Genomic DNA, 24703 nt, shown 5'->3' on the forward strand with positions numbered 1-24703 from the left:
GACCTACTTGCACAAAAAATAAAATATAAAACATGAAAACTAGTTAAAATATTAAAAGATATATATTTTGGAAAATTCACTTATAGATTTATAAAAGGGTATTTTATATTTCAAAAAAAAAAAAATTTATAAGAGTAGGAGTTGTTGAAGCATCGAGTTTTTTTTTTTTTTTGTAATTAGACCAAAAGTAGTATAAAATATACATTTAGTAGACACTTCCAATTGGAAAAGTTGTGGCCCATATATAACTTACCTATAATGAATGTATATAGACCATATGTTTGACTAGAATTAATTTTTAGTTAGAATTACTTAAATTCACTTGTGCTGATAAGTTAGCCTAAAATGTAACACACCTTTGTGCTTTTACCCAAAGCACGTGATGAGTTACTAAGTTCAATGAAGCAGTGATCAAGGAGAGGTCGAGGATTTCTTGAATGATGTGCAAATATTGTTATGTAATCTAATGGTCATATCCGAATTGACTTGTTTTGTAATCTCTATGAGAGAATTGGGATTTTGTTGTGTTACTGACCTAATTTATTTGTTTATAAGCTCGATGAGTTGTTTTAGTTTAAGTGTTTGCAAAGTTGAATTGAGTGTGTGGTTGCTGAACTAGATGATGTATCTATAGTTTGAGTAAAGGAAGATATGAGTATGAAAAGTATTTGAAGAAGCAAGTGAAGTGCTATTCAAACAGATCAGAAAACTCCTGTTGTTTTCTAACAATTGCAGTAGTTAAATCCCTTAACCGGGTAAGCTCTAACAAACTTGGTGTTATTCAAATCCTCCAACCAGGTGATCCATTAGCTTGGATTCTAAATCTTTTACAAAGGTTACTCCTAATAGGGTATTGCTTCTAACAAGGCATTATAGCCATTCCCTTAATTGGGTGGTCCCTAATAGGATCAGTTCTTAATAGGACATTTTGTAAAAGCTTTAACAGGCTTCACTCCTAATAGGGCGAACTTCAGAAAGAGTTAAGATAGTTATCTTGTGAGTTTCATCTCATAGTGGTATCTCCCATTTTGGTTTCCATGTAAAAAATATTGTGTCAAGTGGTGAATTTTTTTGTGGTTATATTTTATTATGATTGAATTTCTTAACTACTTATTTCACTTTGATAAGTCATGATAACCGACAACAATATGAAATGAAGTTTTACTTATGTCAGTAAAAGTATTTGGATTTTTGTGAGTTTAGAGTTGTTTACTGTTATCTATTGTAACAATCAACCAGTCTAGCTTGAGAATTTTAATCTGATAGAGATATTGCATTGATAGTTATAAGTTTACTTGAGAGGTTATTTCTAAGAAAGGTGAAAGTTAATTAGTATTTCTATCTACTGATTCACCCCCACTCTAAGTAGCTCACTGGATCCTTGTTATTTCATCATACCATCAATTCATCCTTGTCCTTATCTTCTTTCTCTATATACTCTCCCTTCTCATTATCAACCTTTTCCTTTTTCTTCTTTGATTCAACATTCATCACTAGAGGATTAGAAGTTGCTTCACGAGAGTCTACAATCTTTTGACTGTCATCAATATCATCTATAGCAATAACTTTCTCAATTGTCTATTCATCCAGTTTTGCAATTTTTGGCTCATCTCATATGGGTGGCATCCCAAGGACTTCCAGAATAGACTTTTGAATAGTTTCTTGAGATTTATGAGAAACTACATCATACTTACTTTTTAAGTATTTCCCTCAAAATTTCTCATGTCTCCTTATGTACATCCTCATTCTATACAATCATTATTTTATGTACTCTAGTTTTACTTCTAAATATTCTTTTTATTTTCATTAAAAAATTTGTCAACTTCAGTCTTGGCAACTACTAGATAGAGTTGCACTAGCTCATGTTCCCTTATTATCTCCTCTTCTATCTTAGCTTTTCTTTTTCTCAAATCCAAAATATCATACAAACTTGTAGGAAATTTAGATGAAATTTTTGTAAGTGCCCCACTATATTTATTTAAATACACAATCATGGCATGTTCAAATGATCTCTTCCATTTCTCATCCAATCGATCATAAAATTGAGAAAAAAAAATTATGATTACCTTGTTCTGTTATTGCTTCCTTCACATCCTTAAGAGTTATGCCAGATTGTTCAACTTCAACTCTTAGCTTCTTGCTAGGTTAACCTTCTCTAGAAGGTTGCATCTTGACAAACTTGACAAAAATTGAAATCTTTTTGACCTCTCTCACTACATCATTTGATTCAATCTCCTTTCTACAGTGGCTGCCACATAAACTCTTTTGGATGTTCTATATCTCAAGAATATTATTACAAAGTCTTAAATTGATATGAAGTCTTCTAGAGATCTTTTAGGATCGACTACACAATCATTCACCATCATCTACAACTAGTTGGAGATCTTAGATAGGGAGGGGGGATTTAGAATATGCATAGAAAACTTCCTCCTAAGGCCAAGTGCCTTAGTTACTGAATGAGGTTCCATCACCAGAATCAAGGTGAACACATTAATTGCATTTGAATCACCCTTTTTGACCCATTTCATCTTGTATTGCACTCTGAACTCTTGAACCTTCACTTTTCCCTTGTCATATAACTTGTTCTTGTGTACCAAAGAATTCTTTTTCATATTTTTGCTTTCGTAGAATTTTACAATGTGATCGGATTTGTTGCAAGCATAGAAAACAATGTTGTTTCTTTGATTAGAACTACAATTACCTTGATTAGCAATATGTCAAAATCCTCCACAAGCATAGAATCTCATATTTTTCCTATTCACCATACTTTTGTATTTATTTGACTTATGAGAATATTTATTGCAATTGAAACATTGTCCGGAGAATGATGAACTATTCTGATTCACCCTATTTCTACATTGACTTGTCATATGACCAAATTTATTATAGACAGAGCATTTACCATTAAATTTATAAGCTTTGGGTTGTCTTACCATAGATCTCTTATTTTTTTTATGATGAGGTTTAGCATTGCTTTGACTAGATTCGGAGCTCTCTCCTTTCTCATATCCAAGTCCTCGCTTATCATCTTTACTCTTCTAACTTTGTAGAATCTCATCTATCTTAGCTAAGCTAACATTGAATTTTTTTTTATAATTATTAGTAGAGGTAAGTTCATCTCTAAAAATTATGATCTTCCTTCCAAGTTCTTGCTCATTATTCTTGGACTGTATCAATTCAGCCTTACCTAGTCATTTTTACAATTTAATCTGCAACATTCATTAGATCTATCCTTTAATGACTGAGTACTCATTCCGCTTCCTATCTTCAATCTCCTTTGTTAGCTTCATCAAAATGGATTACATTTCATTTTTCAATATAACATTATCGATAGAAAGCTTTTCACATTCATCTGTCTAGTTGTTTATAATGTCTATGAATTTTACTACTCGTTGTAGATTGGCAAATTGGATCATGGATCTAGATGTTTGAGTCTATGTTTGAGTCTTTTAAGTTTATAGATTATCTAAATGGATAATTAGGGTGTTGTCAAGCCCAAACTTTTCGACACAAACAGAATAATTTTTTTTTAAAATACTTAACTTAATATGACTAACCTAATTAAAATAATGCAATCTAGTTTTTTCTTAACTATGTTTTGAATGTATCAAAAAATTAAATTAATTGGGTGATAAAATTATCTAAGTTATCAGTGAGCTAATATTTCTCCAAAAGAGTTATCACTAATCTTTCATTAATAAATTATTAGACTCCCTTAGAAATTAATCTAAAACTTAATATATAATCTCTAAAATTAATTGTCTAATAATCTCTTATAGTTCTTTAATTACCTAGGGTCTAAATAAATGGACCTAGTTAATAAATTTAACAACCCTATTAAATAAAAACTCCATAAATTAAAATACTTTATAATTTAAAATTTAAATGGGCCACTTGACCCTACAAATATCGCTATATTTTTTTTTAAGGGTCTATTCTACCCAAGAATTTAAAATCTTCTTATCACAATGTTTCTACATTTATTTACTAATTTAAAGAAGCATTAATTAATTTTACAAATAACTACTTGATTCCATATAAATATAGAATTTTAATTCCATATATATATATATATATATATATATATATATATATATATATACTCCCAAGAAGGGCGGGGGGGGTTTCTTTTCTTTATGATATTAATATGTTTTTAAATAAATTCTAAAAGCTCACAACTAACCCTAACTATCTTTTTAAATACCCATCCCCACACATATATCTTATTTTAAAGCCTATGGGTGCTTGCCCTAACCTGAAATTAGGGTTAGGGCATGAGTGCGATAACATTAATATTTTCTTTTGTGTGTTGTGTGTGTGTAATGATTCTCTTTTAAAGTTTTTTTTTTAATTTGTGAATGCATGTGTGTGTAGGTGCGGACGCAGCGGCCCGAGCTTCTTCACTCGACGGAGCCGAAGGGGAATGGCGGAGAGAGAGAGCTGAGCGGTTTTTTTTTTTTTGTTCGCGGGAGTGGGAGGAGGCATGGCAGGAGTGTCACGGGCTACGGACAGTGCCGCCCATAGCTGCGGCTCCTGCAGTTTGTGGACGTCACCGCCCACAACTGTGGGTTTCGCAACCTGTGGACGGTGCCGCCCACAGCTGCGGCTCCCGCAGCCTGTAGACGTCGCCGCCCACAACTGTGGGCGTCGCCGCCCAAGGCTGCGGCCACCCACCTTCCATTTGGCAATTTTTATTTTTATTTTTTTGAAACCCTTTTTTTTTGTGTAAAAAAAATGCGTATTACTTTTTTTTTTTTTTTCTATATATATATATATAAAGGTAAGAAAATATATAGTTTTTTTTTTTGGAATAAGCAGATTTCACATATAATGAATAATTTATATATATATATATATATATATAAATATATATATTTATATAAATATATATATTTATATATATATATATATATATATATATTTGAATGACTTATTTAACAAGTTTATTAGTTTTCTCTTTTTTTTTTTGTATTATTAAATCTGTAAATACATCATTTTTTTTTTTTATAAACAGAGTTTCAGAATAGCATTTAAAGGAATTATATATATATATATATATATATATAGCTACCTTTTTAAACTATAACTCTTTTAGGTAATTTTTGAGTTTATTATTTTTGTATATCTTTAAAATGCATGCAGAGATTTTCCTAATGTTATTTGTAGTTTGTATAATGGGAAAAATATTCTTTTTTTTTTCTAAGGACTGAAGAAATATATGCTTAATATTCTGTTTTCTTTTTGTTTAAAAACTATCAATCTGCAACTAATATCTACAATGCATTCTAACAGCAATCTTAAAATATAATCCTTTTTGTAACAAGACAAAACTAAAACTAAATGCTAATCTTTTTCCTTTGATAAATAAGCTACTAAAATAAGATTCATTTTCTGCTTTAAATGGGAAAATAAATGACAAATTTATTTTTATTGCAGCAGCATAAATAACATAAAGGAATATGTAGTAACAACAAATTTTATTTTCAGAATACACAAAAATACATCTACTTCATTTCGTTTTTTTTTTTTTTAAACATGAAGATTTAAATGCAAGCTAATACATTTCATCTTTCTTTTTGCAAAACTAACCAAAGTAGGAGAAATATATTTCTTTAGCAAATTTAAATACAAGGTAAATAAGAATACAAATGGGTTTGAAAACCCAACAAATATTTCCCTTCCATAGGAAGATGAATAACATAAATACACTTCTTTTCTTTTGGAAGATAAATACAACAATGGCTCTCTTTTTCTTTACAAGCTACAATATTAAATACATTTGTCTTTAAAACTTTTTTGCAACATAAAATAGCAACAAAGCTCTTTATTCTTTCTTTTTCTATCCCAAGCAACCTGCAATAAAAACACAACTTGACCATAGAGATCTCACCTCCTAGCCTAGCTTACTAGAAGCCACCCTCGAGCTTGGAGAACCAAGCACTAGACGGGTTACAAACAAACAAACAACTCAACAACAAAGACAAACACTCAACATGCATCTTCCCATCCCAAGCTACACTTTCACCACACTTTGCGATGATCATTCCATGGATGGAAGTGGACCAAGTACCATTGGAGAGATTGCTAGCATAATACAAATCAAGCCACCTCGTGGCAAAACAAAATACAACAACTTTCACCTCCACACTTTATGCCCCCTCAAAGGCATAAAAGCCATATTTCCTCCTCTTATGACCCCCAAATGCATACACAAGGCTATACAACAAGGGCCACAAAGGAAACCCTTGAGATCACTCTCCATAAGGAGAGCCTCTCACCCAAGGCTATCATACTCCTTCCACCCCAAGACCATCCTACTCTCCCAAGAGTAGGAGGTCTTGGACACTCCCAAAACAAGAACACATAAACAAGAAAGCTTACATTTTCATCCTACAACAATTACATATACACATCACTTTCAACAAGCATTTCTTTCTTTAAAAAAAAAACAACATAAACAACATAAACAAAAGGGAAAGTAAAACCAACCTTAATCTGCCAATAGGTATGTTAGACTTAGTTGGGAATGAGCTGCCCAAATCCACACAAACTTTTCACCAACCCTTCACCAAAATTATATTCTTCCACTAATTTTTTAAAACAAATGCATAATCTCCAACAATGGAGAGTGGGTGATTACTCACTAAGTCCCTAATCCTTGCCTAAGAAGGCCTCTCACACACTTCCCAACCCCTTGGGTGAGGTGAGAGTTCCCATTGCTTGCTCTTTCCAACCTCTTACATATTACTAAAACTGGAAAGGGAAAAGGTGAGGGAGAATGGGGAAGAGAGTTTGACATCAAAAGAGAAGGTTGTCTATCCTAGGAGGAACCTTCTAAGTTGAATTTTCGCTCACCTTGGAAAAACCACTTTTTGGGGTGACTAAACAGTCACATGGGAGTAGTCACATGTTTCAAAATACCCCTAACCCATAGGTATACCCTTTGGACCTTTGGAAAATCCCTAAAACTAACCCTAGGAGTCCATTTGACCCCTTAGCAACCCAACTGAAGTTAACCTACGGGTCAAACCTGAGTTGACCACTCCCAAGAATCCCTACCCAAGGCAATTTTGGGACCACACTCTTGTGTTTGAATGGCTTTGGTAGAAACAAAACTCCCTCCAAGAGACAAGTCAAAATCAATGACACCAATCATCACATGTGTCAAGTGACACAATAAAATACAATATAAAAATCACACATGGAATTTGTCTCTTGTAGGTTTACACAATTACATAAATCAAATTAACACACATGCATCATTTACTTTCACAAATAAAATACATTACAAACGGGGTGTTGTCTCTCCAAATAGACAACCCCTGGCTTAACAAACGTACATTGGTCTAGGTTTGGTTCTCCATATAAATTCCATTGTCACATGGCTAATCTTTCTGCTCATCTCAATTAACACATTAGTAATTCCAAATAATCACAATTATACGTAATTACATACATGGATTTCATTGCACATCAAACACTCATACATTTGGCAACAATAATTCAATATCTCATTCATTCAAATTCGATTCCACATAAGCAATTAATATAATTCTCAAAATTGAACCATTCATAAAATAAGCATCATTTTTTCTATCATCAAAATGAAGTCCTGCAATTCCAATAATGACATTCACCATTTCAAAGTAATTCTATTCTACCAGCATATAAAGTTTCATAATCATCATGCATAAAATAAAGCATCAACATATGTCAATGTGATCCAAATCATGGAATCATATAGGTTCTAAATCCATAAAGCATAAAATAAAGCATCCATAATAGTCTCAATATGCAAATAACTGAAAATGTCAAACTGAGTTGAGGTAGAGCCTCACAGGTGTGTTTATTGGACTTGTATCCATGTATTTTTAAGGAATGTAGGGGCGATCTATGAGGGACATCGATCCATACATTTTTCATCATTTTTGTCCTGTTTTCCATTTTACTCCTATGACTTTCAACAGTCACTGTCACTGCAAATTTCACATTATTCATCCATCAACTCATTGATAATAAAACTGACAATTAAGTTCCAATTTCAATTTCAAATATGCATCTCTCTCCCAAGCTACAACAGGAGGATTTCTCACGCTCAGAATATTCCTTCTACATTCGTCTCTATGAAATATTCACTCCCAAATATCTCTCCAGCAGTGAATATGGCGGGGTGAATGCTAATCAGAATTGTGATATAAACATTTCAAGTTGTGAACAACTCACAATCTTCTACCAATTCCGCAAGCCATATTCTAGACCCTAAGTGCTGCAAACAATAAATCATTGTTGTATACAGATGTCTGTCATTCAGACTCATATTTAAAATAGCAATGATGTTCAGATCCAACAACCCAATTCATATTCTTTTGCTAGCGAAACTGAATGTTCTTTTTATTAATGTGATCTTGTGTAATCTGCAGCGATAAAAGAGAGGGAAAAAACACCAATCCCTTTGAGTGTCCCTGTTATGTTTCACAACTCAAATCTCCATCGCCTTGCTATATTATAGTAAAATTTATTGATATGGTGTTTGAATAAATTTTCGCAAATGTATTGTAATGAGTTTGCTTTAAAATACAGTGTTTTGTATCCCCAAATTAGTCGATTGGTGAAAGTTTGCACATGTAATGAAAGATGTGAAATACATTGATATCCAATTTAGCATGTCGTCTCATGCAAATCAAACTAGTGAGCTCTTTTACAATTTATCATTCTTAACTTCACATAAGCTTAAAGATACTTACTTGAAATCAAAACCTAACTCAATATAAAAAAATAAAGATAAAATATTTAAAATATAATATAAATGAAATTATGAATGATTAAATTCGTTAAAATTAAAGTCAATCTTATTGAAAAATAAGATATATTTGAATTTTTATGAATAAGGAATTTAAAAAATATATATTTTCAATATAAAAAGGAGAAACAATAGATGACATTACACTTAGCCACCCACAACACACCTCTTTATTTTCTAGTCTTCATTCAATGCAAAAGTGGAGCTCATTTTAAAAAAATAGTTAAATAGAAACAAATTTGATTTATCATATAATATAAGGACATTCTTAAATCATCTACAATAATCATAACTCTACACATAACATGACTAATAGGTTTATTCACATCCTTTTCATATGGAAAACCTCATGCATAAGGCAACATGTAAAATTTAGTTTGGCTATCTAAGGCTACAAAACATCAACTCAATGAAATTTACGTTAACATCCAAGAATTTTTTTGGGCCCAAAATACATAATCATAGCCCCAAGTATCAATTTTCATACATGTATTTCTTATTGCTTTTCATTTGTGTAGCAGAAACCCTGAATGTAATGTGCACCTTTGTAAAATCCACTAGCATAAGCTTTGGTAACTTCTTTAAATGTTCAGTGAGACTAATGGTGGGTGATAAGAGGACATTAAGATTAATAGAGGGTGTATTCTAGAAATATTAAAATTGTCCATAATATTTTTTTCTACCAAGCTTACATTAGTTTCCAACTAATGATAAATTTTATTTTATCTCACACAATTCCTTCTTTACACAATATTTCAATCATAGTAACCTCCATTTTGAGAAGACAATCCCTTGGTTAACTAAAAATATCCAATCTTTACACTTGAGTACTAGCTAGAGACATATTGTATGAATTCCTTCATTCCACATGAGGGATCTCTTTGACTTAATTGTCCACTAGTGCAACTCAAGGTAATATTAATCTCTCACATGACTCATATGAGAAGCATGTGTAATGTATAATCTATCACTAACAACACATGATCCATTGAAGAATGCTCAAAGGAACCCCTAAAATGGAAATGGGCTCCAAAACCAACAAGATTAAACTATATAACAAGAAATATTCTTGGAAGTAGATGGTCATTAAGGTTTTATATATAAGTTCTTTCAAACAATTGATCTCTAATTGATCTCTCCATATATATATATATATATATATATATATATATATATATATTGTGGTGGTGGCAAAAGTGAGACTTGGTGACTAGGACCTAATCCCACTTTTGCCAACACATTGGGATTACCTCTTAGGGTTTCTATTCCTCTTGTTGCAAATGATAAGAAAAAACTAGTGTTTGAATGATCACCTAGACTAGGAGATACAAAATGAAGGATGAAAGAAATTGAAATTGAACAAACTTGTAGATCTAAAACTAAAATACTGAAAGCATGAAACTATAAATCTGAGTTACTCAATCTACAACCTATCAAATTTTACTACAAAGTGGAGGGACTACAGTGCCATGCTAGTGTCCTTGATAGTTTTCTGCACTTTTGAGACTTCTGGGTGGTTCCACTTCCTCTTTGGGATTTGGAACTGCCTTCAGGTACCTATTTTTGAACCTGCAACTAAAAAGGGAAGGTTTGGGTGGCTATATAGGGTTATTCTTTAGTCAAACCCCTATGTTAGTGATTTTCACCTCCACAAATAGCCGATAATGTACTGAAAAATGTGTGTGGTAGAACCTTGTGTGTATGCAAGACTCTAAAATGAAAGAAAAGAATCTAGAGCAAACCTAAAGAGTAAACCCTAATTGCTTATAATTGACAAAGTAAATTCTCTAAATCAATGATGCAAAGTGATCTAAAGAATGAATGTAAATATGCAAGTTGATGTAAAGAAGTTGTCCACATAGCCTTCTCTTTCACTACATAGAAGGCTCCTTGTGCTTGCTCCAATAGCTTTTTCTTCAATTCCATTCGATAGATCTTAGTTTCCTTCAAATGAACAAATAGAGTTCTTATGTATGAAACCCTAGATCTTAATTTCAACTTAATTCTGCCTTTAGGATGACCCAGGAATTGAATTTCTTGCCAATATTTTGGGGTTGAGCATTATAATATCATAGAATTATACTCCCAAAATTTCGGGAACAAAGCCAAGGACCATGTGCACTCCCACCACGATCTGACCAATTTTCAGATCTGTTAGATCTGATGATATTAGAGAAAATCCCAAAGTTACAGCTAATTTTGAGGTGTTTTGATATGCAAAATCGGGCACACTTAGGGTTTATGATTAAATGATTTATTGGAGACATAAAATAAAAAGAGGCACACTTAGGGTAAAGGGCCCTATTTTATAATGTGGGGAGTGATCAAATATGACTTTAGATTTCATTAAATTAATTAATTAAATGCTTAAAGGAAAATAATAATGCAAGATGCAAACACACTAAGGCGGGTGCTAAACAAAGTGTGAAATTGTACCACGCTAGTAAGGGTGTACAACTTACAACACTATATATATTTTTCGATAAGTCACAACTGAAGTGATATTTTTAGCTTTTCCTAGGAACTAAGAACTAGATGAGTAGAACTGAACCCAAAACCTCCCATGTAGGAGGCTCATAGCTAACTATTGTGTTGTCAGGTCATCCTCTATTTAAGATATTTATATTAATACAACTATTTATAACATAAATTTTAAAATATAAATGAATTAATAAAAATATAATATAGATAATATATAATATAGATTTTTCTTAAAATAGTATACCAATAATATTATTAAATTTTATATATATATATATATTATAAATTTTAAATTATTATATTTATACAAACAATAATATAATTTTTTTTAAATAACGGAAAGAGAGAAGCTAAAATGATTAAATTTATATAGCTTATGTTTCATCATTACTTTATCTATTATTTTCAAAAATATTTATTGGTTGTCAATCTCATTGTATGTGCTAATTACAAATAAATAATTGCCAGATATTTTTGACATTTATAATTATATCAATTACTGTGAGATATGTCCATTACACCTCATATAGGTGCAAGCACTAGTAAGTAAAAAATAAATGGAATTTGTTTGACTTTATAATGAATAGAATCCCTCCACATTCATTTTCTAAGTGGCCATGTAAAATTTTTTTAGGATTGCTCATTTTTTTTTTTAATAACAATTATAGGGGCATGATGGTGCTACCACTCTATGACATCACTTTTCTCTCTACGCGCCCATTGTCAATTGGTCAAGTGTGAAGCCAACTCCACAACCTACCTTTGCATTCTCCTTGCTTGGAAGCTTTGAAGTAAAGTTTATATATCAATCAAAGACCACAAAAGAATGTTGTCAAATGATGTTATGATAACACCTTGGTAGAATTGTACCTAAAGTATGGAAGCATAGATACGGAAACTATATAGTTTGACAAAATTCCTCAACAAAATGTGTTCTCATGGATCAAAATCAGTGAAAAATATGAAAAAGAAATGAATTTTACTAGATAAAATATAGGAACTTTAATACAAAGTCAATTGACAACACTAGCATGATTGTAGGATACTCATAAAATAGATTTGTTGAAAGAGGCTTTGAAAACTCTCAAGCAAATGCATATGGAAGGGCCAAAACCAAATTAATTTATAGTGTCCTCTTGGCCTATACCAAAATGGTAACTTTGGAAAGAGGGTTTAAACACACACCAAATCCTCATGGTAGGGATATTTTTTTATCAAATATTATAGTTGGAAGGGCTTTGGTAGAGATACAAATAAAATATAGAGTTATAATTAGTACACCTGATTGTTTTGACTAAATGCTTCAAAGAGATGTCATCTCATGGAATGAAATGATTCCAATATCCATAGAAAATGTATTTGATGAAAAGGCTTTAGAAAATATCAAACAATTTTAGTTAGTGACTATAAGTTCTGACCCCCATGACCTGAAGCCTACATCCTCCTTGCTTGTTCCAAATGAGGCTTTGCGGAATTAGAATTGCAATAGCACTAGTGGACATATATGCAAAGTGTGGAAGTATAGACTAGGTAGGTGAACTAAAATAGATTTCCTAAAATAAAAATGTGGGTCTTATGGAATCATGGAAGTATGATGTATATGTTTACAGGGATGATTATGATCTTGTAGGTAAAATCAACATAAACTATTCCATGTGAACAACATAATCACAACTAGGAATTACTCATTAAAAAATATCCTTTCCATTAAACTCATATCAAGCACCTTGTAATAGCATCAAAATATAATGCCTCCATGTCTATTTATAGGAAGGGCATCACATTTCCAGCCAATATTTTTTAACATATGATTATACTACTCTTAAAATGACATTGCATTACACTTATTTTCAGGATATATATATATATATATATATATATATATATATATATATATATATATACTGGTGTCTAGAGGTAATACATTTGTAATTATAAAATTTGTTTTCCATCTCTCCTTTCAATTGAATGCTAGTAAATATTATATTACATTGTGGACCCCATTCTTTTTTCCATCCACTATAACCTATGATGACAAGCAAAAATACATACTACTTAATATCATTCGTAGTTTTAGCATAGGCATAAGAACGTGCACAATACCTAAGTCTATTTTTTCACAAGTAAATAGGAAATGTCTCATATATACATAGTGATAGACTAGTAGCAAAAGAAGGATGTAACACTACTAAAGGCATATTTTCTTGATTTGGTTCACTCTTAATTAGAAAAATAAATATTAGTATTTCTCATACTATACAATGGTTCCCATTCTTTTTTCTAATTCCGTTCATTGGTTGTGAAGCATCCCATGTTACTTTTGATCATCACTAGATAAGCGCTAAATATAATCAAACATGTTACATAAGGTCAATAAAGAGTTTTTCATTTAAAGTTAAAGCTTTTGAGTTAGTTGATCTTCAAATATATTAACTCTCTATCATTATAGAATGTTCGTTCAAAAACAATAATTGGTAGTTCTTGACATCTTTCATTAAGTCTGGCTATTATACAATGGGTAGAATTTGGCATCCATCAGATACATGTTACTTACAAAGATATAATAATCTATAAAATAAGATATGGTGATTAGCTCTTGGCATCAGTCATTTGCATGGATTTCTAATGCAAATCTACGTGGAATCAAGTCTTACCACCAACCCAAAAGTGAATGCATTTGTTATTCTACCAGGTCAGAAACCTAGTGGAGAGGTTCCTTACCTCTTCCAAACACCTCAGACAAAGCCGGACCTGCCGAACTGAAGAACCAAACACTGCCGGTAGTTTATGCCTTGCGGACACAAACAAGAGATTTTTCCTCTTCCAAGCACCTCAAACAAAACGGGATCTGCCAACCTGAACTACCAAACACTGCCGGTAGTTTATGCCTTGCAGAAACAAACAAGATGAGATTATTAATTCCTATGTTTTTCAATCAGAGGGATCCCAATCCACTTATTCAATCACTCGCCAAACAAGAATGGATGCAAAGAATTTCGGAGTCATGCCCAGTGCGACTGTCCTTATAACTACGTTTGCTGCCCGGATGCTCCTTTCACTTGCTGTAGTGTATCTGGTAAGTAGCTGTAGAAATAAAAACTATCTTCATTGCTTGTCAGTGGAGACTGGAGAGGGCTTATAAGCAAGTATTAGGTAAGTAGCATGTATTAGTCCTAAGTAAAGAAGAGCCATGTAATACACTCAGTCTTCATGGCTTTTGAATATTGCAGAAATCTATGTATTCCTTTTTGGGCTTTGGAGGTGCATTTGTTTTGAATAATTGCGATGGATAAGGGAAATTTGTTAATGAAATTCTGAAAGTTTAAAATTTATTTATATTTAAAATATGTTTTATTGTAAATTCAAATTGCAACAAATAATCTGTTTTTTTTTTTTTCTTGATTAAAGTGGAATACTCCACTAAATTTTATTTATCATTTTTTCTTTTCACATAGGATTCAAAGAGCATACCGGAGGAAAGAACCCTGGGAAGAAAACCTCTGGTCATAGCTTGTAAAATAAACCTATACTAAGAGTTTATAAGACCAGCCACTTAAAAAATGCGGTCACATATACAATCAGCCGCTTAAAAAATGCGGTCACATGTGAAAGAGCATTTACATAATATCTTATGGTGCATACAAATCCACCGGAGATTTCCCACAAAGTAATAATTATACTTTACCAAAAGAAGGAAGAAGACAGATTAAACCAGAGCCCTGCTAAAGAACCCACAGACCAAAACCACCCACTCAAATACTCTGAGAGGCATGAACAAAGTGCAGAAGCCCAGGAACATGATGTCAAGGAATAGAAGACCAATAACTAGGCCCTTCCAATGGTGGAAAAGAAGGAGGCACCATCTGAATAGGAGAAACCCAAACTGGCGAAGAGTGAACAGTGGACATTGATTCTAAGAGAAAGTGAATTCCTGCAAATATATTGACAGTTGCAACCAAACAGTTTGGTGATACATGGTCTAACAGAGCAACCAAAGCAAATAATGTATCATTGTATAAGTTAGATATCAAACCATTCCTTAAGATTGAAAGGAGTTCCCCATGCCAACCTGAAGATAATAACTAAGAATGAGAGATAAAACCAGCATAATCAAAATCACCAAATTCAAAACAATAATTAGAGAGAGCATTGTCCAAATCAACAGAAGTGTAGAAATGGGGGCTGAAGTATGTATCAAAGATTGCCCTAACCATATTAGAATCCAAAAGCACATCCATACATACAGTGAGAAACTGAGAAGCAATATCCCCAAGACAACAACCTAAGTTATCCACAATCCATTGCTTTCCCAAAACTTTGCGAAAAGCTAGAGAAAAATCCACCGAATGAATGTGAAACAAATGCCCAAGCTTTTCATCATCCAAAACAAAAGAATCTTGGAAATCATAATGTTTATGAGGCATCAGAATGCGATAGCCCATGGATGCCATAAAAAAAAGACAATGCAAAGACGAGCAAGAAGAGGAGAATAAAAGAGCACAAACTCATCATAACGGAGTAGTGTAACCACAAAAGGTCAGCACAATAAATTACTCGGCACAAACAAAAAATGAATGCAAATGGAAGCATGCCGCCACCCTAATGTAAAATGATGACAATCCATACGAAACAAATAGCTAATCATGAATATAAATAAACCAAGATATCCACACGAGCAAAATCTGTCAACAACCCTCAAAAGATTGCCACAAAATGAGTATGAGGAAAGCATATGAAAAACCGTACAAACATCAAGGGAGGACAATAATAAAAAAATTAGAGAAGACTAAAAACGTACAAGAAAAACCTTCCCCGCACACCAAAATATTGTAACCAATACTTGCAATAAAAGCAACATGTATGGGAATAGTGATTAAATAGAAATGCAGTCATTGCATTCCGAACTATAAACATCAGCAAGAGTACATGAGTAAATAGTTTTTAGAGTGGCAAAAAGATATGATAAGAAAGCATCCATAGACCATAAAAACCCACCCTATATAGAAAGAGAGGCCCGAGCCCTATCTGAGGTTACACACAAACATGCAGATATAATGAAGTAATATCCCAAATGGATACCATTACTTTAAACTGAATGGCTGAATGAAACTACAAGTAAGGCACAAGGTCATACTTCTCTATTCGAATTGATATCAGTTAAACCGGATGAGGAGGAAGAGAATCGGAGGCTACCCCAACCAATTCTTAGAGATCCTCATCCAAAGCTCTATTAGCGAGGAAGTTAGCCACCTTATTAGCTTCTCTAAAATAGTGAGACATAGTGAAAGAATTAAACAACTCAAGCTAATCAAGAATCTTATCCAACCAATACTTTAAATGCAAAGAGTGGGGAGAATGATTTCTGACCATGTAAAAAACTACCTGAGAGCCACCCTCAATAACAACATCCAAAAAATGTAAAGAAAGAATCAAATCTAGGCCTACCGAAAGAGCATGAAGTTCAGCCACATTGTTAGTACCATAAGCAATACATTTACATTGAGCTATAATGATAGCCACCCTATCATCAGAGACCATAATTCCAATAGGAGATTTACCAGGGTTGCCACGAGAGGCACCATCAAAATTCAATTTAACTTTTGAAATTGGAGGAGGCAACCAAACAACTTCCTTTCTATTAATTGGAGGTCGTGACTGAAAAAGTGTACCACTCCAAGGAAGTGTTTGCAAGGCTATCCAATTATTAGACACCCAATTATCCCAGGGAGTGTAAGTATTATGTGACCCAGAGCCTCGATAGATGAAAGCCAAAATAGTTTCAGAAATCAACTTTTCAATACCACAAAGAACCTCATGTAGAGGGGAGGATAGTTTCTTAAAAATCCTATTGTTCCTTTCTAACCATATTTTCCAGATTAGAATAGAGGGAGCAATAATCCAGAGAGAAGCATAAAATGCAGATGGATATAAAAGAGGCCAACTCATAAAAAGAGAGCTAAGGTCCTTACGTAGAGTAGACTTCCAATTTAACTTGCTAAACAGCCAATTCCAACAATGAGTATCAAAAGGACAATGTAGGAAGAGATGATCCACTAATTCAAGAGACCCTCCACACATAACACAAGGAAAAACCACAGTAATACCCAACCTATCTAATCTCATACCAGTAAGTATTCTATCCTGAATAGCCAGCCAAGCAAAAGCCCCTGCTTTGGGCAAGCAGGAAGCATGCCAGAATAGTTTAAATGGCAAAACTTCCCTCTTAACATCTAAGGATAAAAAATTATAACCTTCTTTAACTGAATATTCCCCAGATTTTGAAAAAGTCTAGATGAGCTCATCATCCTTCCCCGAGAAGAGTAATGGACGTTTCTTAAGCTAATCCTCAAATGCAGATTTAATGTCCTAACGCACTGGAAGAGAAGCAATTGATTTCCACTTTGCCACTAGCAGGGAACTCAAGGAGTCGACAAAGAAATAATCTGCCACAAAAATGCCCCAAGAGGATTTAAGTATGGGCATAAGGGACGACCAATCCCTAAGACTAGACATAATAGGGAAGCCATTCCAAACCTCATCCCAAAACCTAGCCTTACAACCATTATGAATAAGCCAAGACAAACCTGGAAAAATAACATATCTACATTCAGACATAAAATTCCAGATCACGGAGCCTTTGGGAAGAGTAGAAGTAGTGAAGACAACCTCCTTAGAACAATTAGGCAAGTATTTAGCAGATAAAATGGATGCCCATTTAGAGGTAGGCTATTTATAAAATTTCCAAACCAACTTAGCACCAAGTGCCAAGTTCTGCTTACCAAGGTCCCTAATCCCGGTACCTCCTTTATCCTTAGGAGCACAAACCCTATCCCAGGCCAACAAGGAGATCCTTTTTATCTTATCAACATTATTATTCCATAAAAAGGATCTCGCAATTGAATGAAGAGCCACCATTTTTTTTTTTCGGAGCCTTTAAAATGGATAACAGATAGATAGGAATCGCATTTAAAACTGCTTTAATAAGCACAATTTTATTAGAAAAAGTTAACCACTTATGGGACCAAGAAAGAATTTTAGCTGAGATAGCCCCAAAAGTCTGCTCCTAAAAATTGTGCTTCTCAGAGCCAGTGTAAAATGGTAACCCTAAATATTTGCAAGGAAATTGGCCCACCGAAAAACCCCATAAATGAGACAACTTGGACTGCACCAAAGGGGAGACATTAAGGAAAAAAACTTTAGATTTAGCTTGATTAACCTTTTTCCCAGAGAATGAAGAATAATCCAAAATGAGCTTGTTGATCACCTGAGCTTCCCTCATAGAAGCTAATCCAAATAGTAAAGTATCATCCGCAAAGAAACAATGAGTATGGGATATGGACATATGAGGAATGGAAATCCCCTTCGACATGCCCCTCTCCCTGACACATGAAATAGCCCTACTAAAAGCTTCAGCCAGAATGATAAACAAAAAAGGAGATAGTGGATCTCCTTGCCTAAGGCCTCTAGAAGAGGCAAAAAAACCACATGGGGAACCGTTCAATAATATTGATAACCTAGTAGTACTAATACAAGCTTGAATCCATTTAACCCATTTTACTCCAAAACCAAATTTAGAGAGCACAGACAATAAAGCCTGCCAATTTACCTTATCATAAGCCTTCATCATATCTAATTTGAGAATCATAGCTAGAATAGATAACTAAGAGATGGAGTGTAGAATTTAATGGGCCACAATAGCTCCTTCTGGTGATCTCTACTAGGGACAAATCCCCCCTGCTCATCCGAGATGATTCTAGGGATGAGCTTTGCAAGCCGTAAAGAAAAAGCCTTAGTAATAATTTTGTATAAAGAGTTACATAACACAATTGGGAAAAAGTCCATAAAAGATACATGATTCTCACACTTCAGGATAAGAGCAATCAAAGTTGAATTGACTTCCCTTGACATAGTCCGATTACATCTAGCTTCTTCTAAAACCAAAAGAAGATACTCCCCAAGAAAGGACCAACATTTTTGAAAAAAGAGAGCAATAAAACCATCAGGACCAGGCGCTTTCTCAGGAGACATAGAGAAGACAACATCTTTGACTTCTTGAATGGAAAAGGGGGCCATGAGCATAGCATTATCCTCTGGTGTTATAAGCTTAGGAATGAAAGAGGCAAAATTATCACAAAAAACAAATGACTCCTTAGAGAGAAAGGACTTAAAAAACCGAACACCTTCATTGATTATATCCGATTCTTTAGTTAAAACAACCCCATCAGAATTTTGAATGGAAGAGATCCGACAATGTTGATGTTTCAACTTAGTTGAGGCATGAAAGAATTTGGTATTATGATCCCTATCACTCAACCATAAATCTCTGGATTTTTTACGCCAATAAATTTCTTCTCTAGAGAGGAACTCTTCTAATTGTGAATTCAAAGACTTATGCTTCTGGAAAGTTGCAGAGTCCATGCCACCAATCATAACCATGTTATTAAGAGCTTCAATCTCTTCCTGAATCTTAGCTTTCTCAGAAAAAATGTTTTTAAAATGCAAAACATTCCATGTCTTGATTTGAAGCTTAAGAAAAGAGAGCTTTTTAACAAACCGAAACATCCTAGAGCCATGAACAAAGGGAGCCGTAGACCACCAAGATTGTAAAAGCAATAAAAAGGAAGGATCACGAAACCACATTGGTTCAAACTTAAAAGAAGACCGACTAGGAGCTTTGTCATCAAAAATGGATAACCCAACCAGAAAATGATCAGAACTAGCATAGGGCAAAACTGAGGCAACTACATCCACATTAGAGGAAATCTAATTATCTAAAACCAAAAAATGATCGAGTCTCTCAGCAATCTGAGAGAAGTCCTTTCTCCTATTTGTCCAAGTAAAAGGCCCATTCAAAGTCTTACAATCCACCAAATTATTATTTGAAATGAAAGTAGAAAAATCTTCTAGGATACGTTTGTTAGGAAGAATTCCCCCACACTTCTCATCATCAGATGAAATGGCATTGAAATCTCCTCCAACAACTATAAGCTGGCCAAGAAGAGGGGACAAAATGAGAGATAAAGAATCCCAAAGAGCTTTCTTATCCTCGATAGATATTGACCCATAAACATTGAACAACTAGAGCTTGATATCCGAAACACAACTTTTAACCAGAGCCAACATCCAAGAGGGGGCATAAGCAATCAGTTTCAGATCAATAGACAAATCCTTCCAAAGGAAAGCCAAACCACTAGAAGCCCCCATCGAGGGAGATATACAAAAATTCCAAGACTTCCATTTGGAAAAAAGCCGAACAGCACCTTGATTATTTAACTTAGACTCTTGCAAAAGTAACACATCACACCTCATTAAATCAAACTAAGATTTAATGAGACATCTTTGGTTAGGGGCATTTAAGCCCCTAACATTCCAAGATACAAACTTCATTGCCCTTGAGGGGAGGAAGTCTCTTCCCTCTTCTCAATTGCTAGATCAACCTTCTCCAGCTCAGACTTTAGACATCGCTTGGAAGCCACTGACTGAGTAAAAGGTGGACTAAATTTTTTCTTTTTACTAGACCCTGATTTTGGACTCAAGAGAGTAGATTGAATACCAACATCAATTTCAATTTGTGTGTAAAAAGTTTTTGGTTTCCTACCCCTCTTCATAGAAGAAGCGGAGAGTAAAATAGGGGATAATGGAAATTGGAGTAGGGGTTTGCTAATCATAGGATCCAAACCTAAAATTCCAAATCCCTCCCTAGATAAACCCGAAGAAACTTCCACATCTTGCAATTTATCAGACAAGATCATAGAGGATTTGTTAGTTGGGGGGATAGGGGATAGGGGATGATTATTCATAGGATCCATACCTACTAACCCAATGTCCTCCCCAGCTATCACTGCAACATCCTGAGAATTATCCATCAAAGGCTCAAAAGAATTGGTAGATGGGGGAATAACTAGAGAAGAGTTTAATTTGGACAAATCTTGATCAATTGCCTCCACAATTTTGTCTGTAACCTCTGAGTTTAAAGTAATGTTGTTATCAAAAACCATTTTCTAGACTTTAGAGCCTAAAATGTCATCAGGAAGAAAAGAATCCAAACAGCTAGGCATCGGACCGACATCTAACGGGGAAGAGGTCAACAGGCCATCCTTCCCAGAGGAAGGGAGACCCAACAAACTTGCACCTTCCCCATCGTTCTGCAATACTGAGGGATTTACTAAATCATTTCGCAAAGGAGGAGTAGCCTGACTAACCATATCTACTTTAGAAGTGAAATGAACAGATTTAGGTTTCAAAGCATTAGAATGTGAGGTCTTATCTGCAAAAGAGATACCCTAAAGAGAAACAAAAAGACCAGCATCCATAGTAACCGAGGCCTTAGAAAAAAAATCAGAATCACAGATAATACACTGATGCCAAATACCATCAATAGATTTCAAATTACAATGGGAAGGAATCATAGAAGAAGGAGCAAGCAAGACACAAATTTTCACCAAGAAAACCCCATCCTCAAACACTAAATGTGAATGTAAGAATTTCCCAAAGGAATCCCCAATTTTTTGCAAAATTTCTAAATCCAAAAATTCAAAGGGGAGGCCAAGGACCGAAAACCAAGTGGGTTTATTCTTAACCAGGTCTTGTGGAACAGAAAAAAATGGTTTCCACTCTTGTAAAAAAATTAGATTACGCCCTACCCATAAGTAGGATTTTTCTAGAGCCTTCTGTTTAGCATTGACAGAATAAAAAATATCAAGGAAAGTATTTGTAGAAAGAACCTGAAAGTATAACATGCCATACCAGAGAGAATGAATTTCATAGTGGAGTTTAGAAAGCAAAACATTATCCCCCCAAACCTGAAGAATAACCGCCAAAGAACGCAAATCCCTTGCTTTTGTGTCCAAAGGAGCATCAATCACAGAAATACATGGCATAGGAGACCAAACATTCTTTGGAGAGGGACTTTTGTTAACAAATTTAGGTTCCAGACCAGGAGCAATAGTGTCGGCTCGAGCCACGTGAGTAGGGTTTCACTAAGGATTATGGTTGAGTTGAGGATTTTTCCTAGACCCTCCTATCCCACGTAATTGCGTATGCCTTAGAAAATTCTACCATGGCCCAAAGAAGCCCTTGAAGAACGAAGATCGCAACCTGGCCAGGTGTCCCCGATGCCACTCCAAAATAGGTTTTGCTAATACATCCACCCAAGCCCCATTGCAGAATACCCACTGCGGGATATGGCCAGAGATTTTTCCAAAGGGATCACGTGGTGGCAACAGATTGCAGAGAGCCTCCTCACCCCAGTGTCGCTTATCCCTAGAAATCCTAAAATGCAAAAATTGTGAATTTTCACATTCCCTCATTTTGCTAGGGTTACTGATAATTGAATAAATATCGTAACAAATAATCTGTTATTTTCATGTAAGTAAAAAATAACTATTTATAATTAGGTGAATTTCAATAATATGGTTTCTAATATTCTGTGGATAATAATACTTTATAGAAATCATTATGTGTATTTTTAAATAAATATTTTGATTCATTAAAATGTTATTAAGATAATTTAGTGATATTACGATTTTCTTTAATATATATGATATTTAATAAATTTTAAGAAATCAAAATTATTTATATAATCAAAAGTATTTATTAATTAAATCTGATAATTCACATAAGAAGAATCACTATGTAATTACAAATATTGGTTCATATTTATTATTTATCAACTAGATCATGCCATTAAAAATAATTGTGAAAAAATATATTCTATGATAAAACAATTGAATTTAAATTACTATAAATTGGGTTTGATGTGTTTTTTGTTGAATTGTACTTTTATTTGAATAATTAAATCTTGATATCAAGGATTTTCCGGATTTTAAAAAAGGGAATGCAAGGTCTCAATGATAATCTAGCATAGTGAAAAATCATAGATGACAATCCATCTTCTTCTAAAACCTTGTCCTAAATCTCATGAGACAATACATATTTGTATTAATGAACAAGAGAAATTAGACATTAGAACATTTTTGAGATCGAAGTATGATAAGAATTTTGTTTTTCCTTTCATTAAAATTAATCACAATTCCAGGCATAAGGAAGGTGATGCGCATTATCTTTTCCATCAGAGTTTTCTCATTCTCTAGGAAAGTGTAACCATTTAAGACATTTGTTCAAGAAAAATATGATAGAGCTCACATAACTCTTACACTTGATCTTGTGCTCTTTCTTGGTGAAGAGGTAGTGCCTTAGCACTCTATTCACCTTACATGTTGCACCTCACCCTATGATACTAGTATTTAACATAATTGTGTGATCTTTATCATGAGAGGTAATGCTTTATTTTTTCAAATTACACAAATTTTAGGGAGGCAACATTGTTCATTCTTTCCTCTATGCTTGGGGACTAAGAATCTTAACCCATTTTCTTCTCTCTATCTATGATTTCATTGTTCCCTTTAGTGGTTGCATTTTTCATATTTGATGTCCTTTCTTGCATTTAATGGTGTGTCTCTTATTATTAATCTCTCCTTATGGGAATATGTGATCCTTCATCTAAATATATTTCTTCCTTCTTTTGAAGATTACCTCTTCTTTCAAGTGGCATTTTACATATATTAATGTATTTTCTTGCATTGAATATTCCTTCATGTGAATTACATTATGCATTTATGTATGTATAATCTCTCCTTAGAGGTTGTGTAATTCTTCTCATTGTCCCTATGCTTGGGATGCATTGATATTTCGTACCTTTCTAAGGATCCAATTTCCTTCGTTGAGTGTTGTTTATTTATGATTTGACGTCATTCCTTATGTAAAGATTTTGTTTTCTCAAGGATTCTCTCTTTTACAAGAGGTGTGTATCCTTAACTACAAACTCTTCTTCACCTAGCAATGCATATATATTATAAACAAGCCCTTCACTTTGGGTCAAAAGTGTATCATCCATCATCAAGAATCCCTTTCACCTAGCAATAAGAGGAAGGTATGTGTTCTTGTTCTCCTTTCCTTTTGTTGGTAGAAGATGTTATGCTTTTCAAGAAACTCCTCTCGGAGGTAGATGTCTTTTGAGAAAAGATCTATTCTCCTCAAAGGATCTTGTTTACACTTGTTGCAAGATATTTCTTTTTCAACTATCTTATCCTTGCTTGTAAGAGTATTACCTCTTTGTCTTGGATTTACATATGTTGTGACCTAAAGGATATATCCTTTATGTTGAAGTTGGGTATCTTTATTTCTAGCTTACTTAAGATATCAACATAGGGCTATGTTGACATCTTAAGGAGGGGCATATATATCACCCTCTTTGTACTATATTTTTACATGTCTTAAATGGGACCATGTTCATTCTCAAATCTAGAGAAAACAATCTCTTACATGAGATGGTTTATGCCCAAAACTAGACATAGAATTGATATATGTCTTATACAACATGCACATTCTCAAAACTAAAGAAAAAAAACTCTTACACAAGAT

The sequence above is a fragment of the Cryptomeria japonica genome, chromosome 11 (assembly GCF_030272615.1).
Source record: "Cryptomeria japonica chromosome 11, Sugi_1.0, whole genome shotgun sequence".
NCBI classification, from domain to species: Eukaryota; Viridiplantae; Streptophyta; class Pinopsida; order Cupressales; family Cupressaceae; genus Cryptomeria; species Cryptomeria japonica.